The sequence below is a fragment of the Macrobrachium nipponense genome, chromosome 16, assembly GCF_015104395.2.
Source record: "Macrobrachium nipponense isolate FS-2020 chromosome 16, ASM1510439v2, whole genome shotgun sequence".
Lineage (NCBI taxonomy): Eukaryota > Metazoa > Arthropoda > Malacostraca > Decapoda > Palaemonidae > Macrobrachium > Macrobrachium nipponense.
Genome location: NC_087209.1, coordinates 28,272,152 through 28,282,855, shown reverse-complemented (window position 1 = coordinate 28,282,855; position 10,704 = coordinate 28,272,152). Strand labels below are relative to the sequence as shown.

The window sequence follows — 10,704 nt, the reverse complement described above, 5'->3', positions numbered from 1 at the left end:
CACATGGCGGACATCACCCGCCCGCCCCCGTGACCTGCAGGCCGGGCCCCCACCGACATGTGCCCGGACTTGCGGTGGCCCCCAAACCCACCCATCCCAGGTAGGACATCGTCCCTGGGCTGTGGCGGACATCGCCTGCCCGCCCAGGGAGCCTTGGCTGGCCAGCCGGCCCGACCTGGGTACATGGCGGACACCGTCCGCCCGCCCCAGGACCTGTGGTGGGTCCGGCCCCGCCCGTCCAGGGACAGGTGGCGGACCACCGCCCCACCGCCCTGGAACCTGCAGTGGGGCCGGCCCGCACATCCCAGGGTACGTAGCGGATACCGCCCACCCACCCGGGGACCATGGCGGGCCCGACCCGCTCATCCCGGGGCACGTGGCTTACACCGCCCGCCTGCCCGGGCCCAGCCCACCCATCCTGGGGCATGTGGCAGACACCGCCCGCCCGTCCTAGGAGCCGTGCTGGGCCTGGCCTGCCCGTCCAGGGGCACTTGGCAGACATCACACCCGCACGCCCCGGGACCAGCAGCGGGCGCCCGGCCCGCCAGTCCCAAGGCACCTGGCGGACATCGCCCACCCGCCCCAGGACCCACGACGGGCCCAGCCCACCCGTTCCGGGGCACCTGGCGGACATCGGCTGCCCGGCCTGCCTGTCCTGGGGCACAAGGCGAACAGCGCCCCCCACACCCGGGACCCGCAGAGGGCCGGCCTGCACGTCCCGGGGCACGTGGCGGACATCGCCTGCCTGTCCCGCGACCCGCGGCGGGCCCGGCTCGCCTGTCCCGCGGCACGTGGCGGACATCGCCCATACCGGCCTGTCCATCCCAGGGCACCTGGCAGACATTGCCCATCCGCCCCCGGACTCCCGGCAGACCCGGCCCGCCCCTCCCAAGGCACCTAGTGGACATCGCCCGCCCTTCCCCCCGCCCCCGGACCCCCAGCGGGCCCGGCCTGGGGCACGTGGCGGACATCGCCCACCACCCCGCCCAGGGACCCGTGACGAGGGCCCGACCCTACCCATCCCGGGGCACGTGGCGGACATCGCCCGCACGCCACAGGACCCGTGGGCAGAGCCCACCATATGCCCCGGGACCCGCGGTGGGCCCTACCCTCCCATCCCTTGCGGACATTGTCTCTGGGCACGTGGCAGACATCACCCGCCTGCCCCGGGACCCATGGCGGGCCTGGCCTGCCCATCCTGGGGCACATGCATCACCTGCCCGCCCCAGGACCCGTGGAGGACATCGCCCACCCGCCCGGGAGCCTTGGCTGGCCCGGCCCGCCTGACCCTGGGTACATGGCGAACACCACCCGCCTACCCCGGGACCTGCGGCGGGCCCGGACTGCCCGTCCCAGGGCTGGTGGTGGACACCGCCCACCGCCCCAGGACCCGCGGCGGGCCCGGGCCCACCGCCCATCACAGGGCATGTGGCGGACACACCCGCCCGCCCCAGGAGCCGCGCCGGGACCCCACAGCGGGTGTGGCCCACCCCTCCCGAGGCACCTGGTGGACAACGCCCACTCACTACGGGACCTGCAGCGGGCCCAGCCCGCCCGTCCCGGGGCACGTGGCGGACATCGCCTGCCCACCTTGAGACCAGCAGCGGGACGGCCCACCCGTCCCAGGGCATGTGGCGGACATTGCCCACCCACCACAGGAGCTGCACCGGGCCTGGCCCGCCTGTCCTGGGGCACGTGGCGGACATCACCCGCACGCCCCGGGACCTTCAGCGGGCGCACACCCATCCCGAGGCACCTGACGGACATCGCCCGCCCACCACCGGGACTTGCGGCGGGCCCGGCCCGCCCGTACCGGGGCACGTGGCGGACATCGCTCGCCCGCCCCTTGACCAGCAGCGGACATTGCCCATCTGCCCCAGGACCCGGGGCACCTGGCGGACATTGGCTCTGCCTGGCCCCGCCTATCCCGGGGCACAAGGCGGACATCACCCCCCCGGTCACCGTCCCCAGGGCACGTGGCGGACATCTGCTCGCCCGTCCCGGGGCATGTGGCGGACATTGCCCACCCGCCCCAGGACCCGGGGCACCTGGCGGACATCGGCTGCCTGGCCCGCCTATCCCGGGGCACAAGGCGGACATCGCCCCCCCCGCCCCGGGCCGGTCCGCCCGTCCCAGGGACACAGGCGGCCCACATCGCCCCGCCTGCCCCGGGACCCGCGGCGGGCCCGAGCTTGCCTGTCCTGGGGCATGTGGCAGGCATTGCCCATCCGGCCCGCCCATCCCAGGGCACCTGGCAGACATCGCCCGCCCGCCCCCGGACCCCCAGCGGGCCCAGCCCGCCCGTCCCGGGGCACCTGGCGGACATCGCCCGCCCGCCCGTCCCAGGACATATGGTGGACCTTTCCCGCCCGTCCCAGGGACATATGGTGGACCTTTCCCGCCCGTCCCGGGACCCATGGCGGGCCTCGCCCACCAGCCCTGCAGTGTAAAACACCCGTACTATTCCTTAGAACCAGAATATGCCACTGAATCCTCTCAATTCTCCTGGGGCTTCTCTGAATCCTCTAGTTCTTGTCCTGGCACTCTGTAAATCCTACTGAATCCTCTGATTCTTCTCCTGGCACCTCCACGAATCCTACTCAATTCTCTCACTTCTCAGGGGGCTTTTCTGAAGCCTGGTTCTCCCGGCACCTCCACAAATCCCCTCATTTTCTTCACCGTTTTCATAATCCTCCCCTTTCCTTTCCCTTCCAGGAATCAATAAAACTAAGAAAATATTTTAACATATTTATTTCCGTTCTAGTTCAATTTCCTTCAAGGAATAACAAGGCAAACTTATTACAAAATAAACATCAAAGTTTCCATACAACAAAATTTTCACATCTGATACATCTTCGTGAGGCCAGCACATTCTTCATCGCGCCATTCCTTGAAGATGGACAGCTGCTTCTGCAGTTTCCAGTTGTCCTTCTCTAGGCGTCTTTATTTCTCATGGAGGTTCTTCAGGTCGCACACCAATTTCTCCTTCGCTCCTCGCAGCTGTCAAACCTCATCTTCCAGCTGGTCGTTCCGTTCGCCCTGGACACAGGCCTTCCTCTCCAGCGACTCCAGGCGACGATTTCCTTCCTCTAGAAGGCAATGCCAGCTCGTTCCTCTTGAGTTTCGCCGCCTCAACTTCAACACTGGAGTCACACTCTTTCCTTCAGAGGTCTTCCACTTCCCTCTGCAGACACTGGAACCTCAACTCGAGGTCTTTCCTCTCGGATTCCCGCATTTCGGTCGCGTCTTTTTGTTCCTGGATGAGCCTCGTCATCAGCGCCGCTTATGCCAACTTTAGCTGCAGGTCTTTCTCCTTCTGTCGTAGGAGTTTTTCGAGTCTCTCAAGCAGGCAGTTTGCCTCTGCCAACTGTGCAATCACATCCTTTATCCTCTCACATAGGCCATCGTTTCTCTGCCCGATTTCCTTCAGCGAACCATCGCACCCGGGAGCCGACAAATTTCTTATCGCCAAAAAACCAAAAAATTCCCCTTCGGTTAAGCATATATGAAATTATATTAATTTCCGAGGTAGAACGAATTAGATATTAAAGGACATCATTATATATATATAATATATATATATATATATATATATATATATATAATATATATATATATATTATATAATATAATGTACCAAAGACTAGTCACATTTTAGACATGCGGTCTACGAACGAGGAACGCCAAAGTACACGGATGAATCAAAAGTACTAAAGTAGAACTGCACACACCTGATTGGGACTATTGAGACCCACCGCTCATGACCAATAGTGACAGCCCTTACGAAAGCATACCGCACATGCGCAAGTGTGTCCGCGTGTGTAATATACGTGCTGTTGCAACATTACCAAGAGAGAGAGAGAAAATGGCGACAGTTGTTAATGATGATGTTTTTCAGGATTACAAACAGTGGCTGGGTAGTTTTTCTTCTTCTTTTTTCGACATCGCGTATTCAGGAACCTTTTTCTCCTTAAAGGAAATAGTGGTGGCCACAGCTATGAGTGAAAATAGATCAACGTGAAATGACGGTCTATTCCCTCTGAACAGACCACGGCGGCTATATTTACCGCTATCTATACTATGGTGCCTCCACTTGTATGCTTTTGAATTGAAATTTATTCTTGTCAATCGAAATGTGTGATGTGATGGGGGTGAACGGCAGTTTTCTAAACGTGTATATGTGTGTGTGTGTGTGTGTGTCCATGAATTGTGTAGACAGCACGCCTGGCAGAGTAGTTCCGCCTGTCTGACCATATCGCGACATGACGTCACGCATAACAGATGAGCCGCACATAAATGGCTGTGTCCATGGCGCAATAGAAAATTGGTTGTAAAAAATAAGAAAACGCCCCTTTCCCAAAAAAATTTTCACCAGGTTACTTAAATGGAATAATACTACACATGGAACATCTGAAATGCAACCAGAAGTTCCCCTTTAAGGTCCGGACCGTGGGGAAATTGTCCATTTGAGTTAGAACCGAAGGAGAAAATGTAACTCTGCTTATCAATTTATCTATTCCAACGAAATAACAATAAACTCCTTGATGACTCAACTGCATCACGGGAAAAATAAATCATAGCTAGTATCTAAATATGCCCAAAAAGGGTAATTGGACATGGGACTACAAATCTTAAGCAAGAATACACATAGGGACTTACATTACACAATGATAAATAATAATAATAATAATAATAATAATAATAATAATAATAATAATAATAATAATAATAATAATAATAATAATAACCAAAAATAAATATATTCTTAATACCGAGTTCTATTCATTAAATAAATGAAGAAACAAACCAAATCGTCAGACTTGATTATAATTCACTTATATCACCAATTTTAACATCAAAGTTAAATGAGGATCAAACTTGGGATATAATATATATTAGCTCATCTGCCAGAAGAGTGTCTTAACTCGAAAATTGCTATACGTATTTCGGGAGAAGCAATCTAAAGTTGAAATTCTCTATATTTTGTCCATTTATATTTAGAGGATTCTTTTACTGAGCTGTTTTAATGACAAATACAAAGAAGAAGTTTTTACCACAATATGGAATAAACAACAGGCTATCTGCTGGTATCAATAGCTCAAAACACATTTTTTGAGTGTGTCACTCTTCTGGCAAATGAGCGATGGTCCGACTGACCAGGTTCCACTTTTTACACGTGGACGTTTACCCTTCTAACGTCTGGGGGTGAACTGACAGGTATTACTGTTCCTTTTGGGGGATCCATGTATTACTGTGGTAACTATCCCTTTGATCCAGGTATTATTGTAGTGAATGTTCCGTTTATCCTGTGTTATGTGGTGGCACTCCCTTTTATCCAGGTATTACTGTGGTGACAGTCCTTTTATCCTGGTATGACTGTGAAGACTGTCCCTTTTATCCAGGTATTACTATGAAGACTGTCCCCTTTATCCAGGTATTACTGTGAAGACCGTCCCTTTTATCCTGGTATTACTGCGATGACTGTCCCTTTTTATCCAGGGATTACTGTGAAGACTGTCCTCTTTATCCAGGTATTACTGTGAAGACCGTCCCTTTCATCCAGGTATTACTGTGAAGACTGTCTCTTTTATCAAGGTATTACTGTGCTACAATTAACGAGGAAATTTGCATTTGAACGAATTAAAAAAAAAAAAAAAAAAAAAAAAAAAAACGCCTATATCTAGCATGTCTGGCTTTGGCCAAAAATGCACGTTTTTTTCCCCTAATATAAATACACCCCCCCCCCCCTTTATATGGAAAGCCGGGTATTTTGGGTGGTGGGTGGAAAAATCAGACTTACTTCACCTATCAGGGGATCCCCCTACTAGAATGCCTGGGGGATTCGCTCTCATGGGCGCCCCCAACCTACTCTAATTTAGTAACTGTGAATTAAAATTAACAGGGTTCCAACCCAATGTAACCAAGTCAAAGGCACAGAAGGCCTTACATAGCCAGACTTTTTTTGCCGCCTCTTGGACTGCAACTTAACCTAACTTTGGGAACTTTACATTAAAAATTATTGGCTGGGGAATCTACCCTTACCAAACCTAACTTAAACCTTTAGGTATCAGGTCATTAGCCTGGTAGACCACTAACATAAAGCCTAAGTCACCAGTCCTTACTTAGCTAGTGCACGCTGCACTTTAATTAATACCCTTGATTAAAGTATCCTGGACTAATTAAAACATATCCTTGTATCACTTCCCCACCCCTCAACCCAAAAAAGTTCATTCTTTTCAGAATCAGAACCTACAGATACAGGTTGCCATGGCAATGTTAGAATACCTCCTCGTATGCCTATTTCGCTCTTGTATTTTCAACCCACCTAAAATACCTATACCACGGTAAATGTCCAGGAGAAGGCCGCACCCGTTTTTCAAGTATTAACGACGAAAAACGGCAAAAAACGACCAGACTGGTGTTGCACATCGCATAGAAAACATGAGGAAATGAATAAAGAAAAAAGAGAAACTAAGAGTTACTCTTACCTTCACCACAAATCTAAGCATAAACCTACTACTTCAATTATGGGGGATCCCAGTGGGAAACAGGGTTTTTGGGTGGGGGGAGGAGGAGAAAAGTGATTTTCGGGGCACTACCGAACCTAATACAACCACCTAACCTTACCTAGGCCCTGTACCCCTACCTATGCCTAGCGGGGGGGGGGGCCTCCGCCCCCCTGCGACCCCCCCTTCGAACGGCCGACTTAAGGCCACCTACTAACATCCATCAAACCAAATCCAAAGTGATGGTACTGCTTGTATACATCGTTATACTACCACCATTATAATATACTCTATAAATTAATTAAGCTTACCTTAAACTGTTGGTTGATAAAGATGTGCTGCTGCTTTGAGGAAAACGTGAAGCCGTTGCAAGGTTCCCTGACATGCAACTTAAAGTAGGAAGTGGCCAGGTACCCGACGAATCCACTAGTTTTTCAATATTCCCCGAATAAGCTAAAACAAATTCACTGTAACTTAGGAAACAGTCAGGACAAGAAGCTGGAATTTCAACTTCTTGTGCAATATGAGATGAAGTGCTTGCTACGGCCTCCATGTCTAAGAACAAACTGAAAAGCCTGGGTAAGATAATGTAGTCGCGCTGAGAAAATTTTCACACACCCGCGCCATTGGCCAAAGTTTATGAGGTGTAAGAAAATGAAACTGTGATTGGCCAAACGTGTAAGAGGTCATAGTGGACTAGTTTGTCTGCGGATTATAGTAGTTACAGGGCTCATTTGAGCTAAAAACAAGACAGTCGTCAGTCAACAATAACAACAGACTTGAAAAAATTCTGGGAGGAGACAAGAGTAGCGTGAGTTTGATCGTCGATATTTCGACTGTTATTGAATTTCACTAAATTATCTCACTCGTATACCACTACTTACATACATTCCTACACATTGAATATCACTGATATCTTCATGGGGCCCTCTCCTAGACATTAACCCAAAAGACCAATATCCGCTGTAGTCCGCCATAATTTTGGGATATAGCCTATGGGGTTTCAGTAGCCTTACACTGATCATTTGTTCCCGAAACGAATGGGAGGTAAAACTGCATAGAAAAACGTCAACTGCCATAGTCTACTTCGCCACAGAATAGTTATATAGATCTAATAATACCTTTTCATTCACAAGGCAACTAATGTCCAATAAAATATAAATTAACTGATTTCCACCATACCCGTATCCTTCAGTTGTAAAATTGCTGCAGGAACCTAAGCGAAATTACTTGGTCTTGAAGACACTCAACACACCATCTTGTATATAAAATCCCATCAGTTTACGTTCTCAGATCAATCTGCTGATATTATATAAGTAGAAAGTTATCTGCACCTCTTTCATACACTATTAAATAAAATTACTGACGTTAATAGTTCTAAAACAGGAGTCTCTTTATAATGAAGTTTGCTTCGTCAACGACGTCGGGCGGACGACACACAAAACGGCCGAAAACGAGACTTCTGTTGAAATGCCATAGATGTAAACACACATACAAGTGACGCTTCTGGATAATTATGTGATGAAAAATCATTTACAGTAAAAAATAAAAAGATAAATTACTTTCTGGTAGTGTTATTAAAATGAAATTGCGCTGGACTCGTCATTCAGAAATCCCATGTATACTGTAAAGAAATGTAACAGGAGGTCAGTGAATAATAAAACAGGAGATAAAGGACAACTTTTTGAACGTTCTGTGAATTATCAGAAAATGCCTATTTCAACTTAAAATCGAATAATAGTTGTTTTCTACGTTCTGTTTACGTCGTCCTGACCGGATCTCCCCAAGGGTGACATTTTTGAATTTCGTTGTTAAACAATTCCAACACTACCTTTGATGTCTAAAACTGAAAAAAATATAGCATACATACTGCATATAGCTACTGTTACAACCCTGATATAGAGATACATTACTATTTTTCTACGATCCGAAAAAGGGCAGTCAGTATGATCGGATCAGGAGGGTAATGCTATGCCTAAGTCATAAGTTATACCACATGTAACGGAGTGAAGGAACAATAAAGCTGTGAATACTTTACACGAAGTGTGTATTTAAACCACCTTAAGTCCGCGAAAGTATTAAGATACGACAATTGTCTTCTTAGGCTTGTACAGCAGCTTCAGGTTAGTTTTCACAAGAAGACTCATGAAGTTATAATCCAAGAGGAGGAATCCAATGATGAAAAGTCGCTTGATTTGAAATGTATAGTAAACAAGAGTTCTGTTCAACCTTATGTTGTTGGTTGTCAATTGAATCATAAGCCATTTTTATTTGAAATTGACACCGGTTCAGCTATTTCCACATTAAAGTATGATGATTTCAAGAAGTTAAATTGCACATTACTGAACTGTAGAACTAAATTGCAGGGTTATAACCATGTGCCAATTAAAGTATTTGGGAAGGTCAAAGTTTCAAATTTTCAATACAAACAGCAAAATCTTTCAGACGTTGAATTCATAATTGTTGGGTCAGACTCCCCAAATAACTTGATTGGTAGGAATTTAATAGATAAGTGCAATACTATAATTAATGTCCATCAGTTAAATATAAAAGATTTTGTGGAAAACTATAATGTAGATAGTTTGAAACCTATTAAGAACTGTCAAGCCCGATTGTATCCTAAAGTTGGTCACGTTCCTGTTTTTTAGAAGGTCCGCACGGTGCCACTGACGTTACGCAGTGAGGTTGAGAGTGCGCTGCAAGAGCTTGAAAAATAAAAGATTATAGAAAGAGTAGAATTCTCAGATTATGCCTCACCAATTATTACTGTCAGGAAGCAGAAGGAATCCCTTAGGGTTTGTGGGGATTTTCGTAAAATAAATGAAATTCTTCATGAATCTAAATTCCCATTACCTAATATGTCAGAATTAATTTCCAATGTGTCTGGATATAAGTATTATACCAGACTTGATCTCAAGAATGCTTATTTGCAAATGGAAGTTACTCCAGAAGACCGTAAATATTTGGTAATTAACACACATTTGGGTCTATATAGATATTTACGGTTACCATTTGGTATTCATTCTGCTCCTGCAATATTTCAGATGTTCATTTCCCAATTGTTAGCTTCTTATGATTTTGCTTATCCATATCTGGATGATAATGTTATAGGTGGAGACTCACCAGCTGAACATGATAAACGTGCAACTAGCAGAGAGAAGAGCCCCATTAACTGTCCTTGTTTTCAGTCTGTTTTTTTGTTTAGTTTTAAAGAGGTTAACTTTACTGAATACTCGTTCGCATTCAGCATTAGAGTGCGGCAAGCAAAGAGCAGTTAGAGCAAAATTGGCTAGGTCTGAAAAACTAAGCTCTTTTTGGGACACTTCTCCCCAGAACTTATCAGGTGACTCATTAACGAGATGTTTAAGTTCATGTTGCAATATGGGAAACATTCTTCATTGATCATCCAGCTTTTGAAGTAGTGAGTGGTCATCTGGGGGTACAATCAGAGGAAGCTCAGATGCAAGAGGGAATAAGGAAGGGATTCTTTCTCTGAATTCTGATGAGAGAGCATTTTTTGGACAGAGACAGTTTAACTTAGACAGGACACCATTATTGAAATTATACCTCTTCCTTATTTCTGTGCATGCCACTACAAGGAAACTTCTACACCTCTGAAAAACTCCTGCTGTTGAGCTTTCTTTTCCTGTATGGAGGGGTTTTTTAATCCCTGCATAACTTTAACTCCTAAGTACATTTGGCTGCCACTAAGATGCCTGTCATGTCTTTCAGGATTTACAGTATTTAGATCAGTTTTCATTACATAGGTCCTGTCCATAAATGAGAGAAGGAGGTCTCTGAATAGCATGGACACTTTTATCATGGAGAACTGTTATTACTGCTTTATCTGTCTGGAAAAATTTGTTGAACTCAGTCAACTTTGGAAGACCCAGTCAAGGAACATGAAATATAACTTCATGAAAGGATCATGAACAACTCTGTTGCTAATAGTTTCTCAGCGAGCCACTTCTCCGAGAAAAATAGTTTTAGTGCCTCCCACTGTTCCAATAGCCTTTGAACCACGGTACAATTGGAGACAAGAGGCGGCAAGCCAATGAACGGGCTCTGATATATATATATATATATAAGTATATATATATATAGTATATAGATATATATATATTATATATATATAGTATATAGTGTATATATGTATATATATAGATATATATATATATATATATATATATATATTATA

At 47.1% G+C, this 10,704-nt stretch overlaps 1 long non-coding RNA gene across 2 annotated transcripts in view; it reads right to left on the bottom strand.

The window, feature by feature from the left end:
* The window catches only part of LOC135195625 (uncharacterized), a 70,672-nt gene extending 60,550 nt beyond the window's left edge, over window positions 1–10,122 (bottom strand). Inside the window, exon 1 of one of the 2 annotated variants that reach the window (XR_010310197.1) lies at window positions 10,074–10,122. This is a non-coding gene — a long non-coding RNA (uncharacterized LOC135195625). Of the gene's footprint in view, window positions 1–7,688; window positions 7,952–10,073 lie in introns of those variants that run through there. The other variant, XR_010310196.1, reaches the window with a different exon arrangement.
* Window positions 10,123–10,704: the final 582 nt, after the last annotated feature.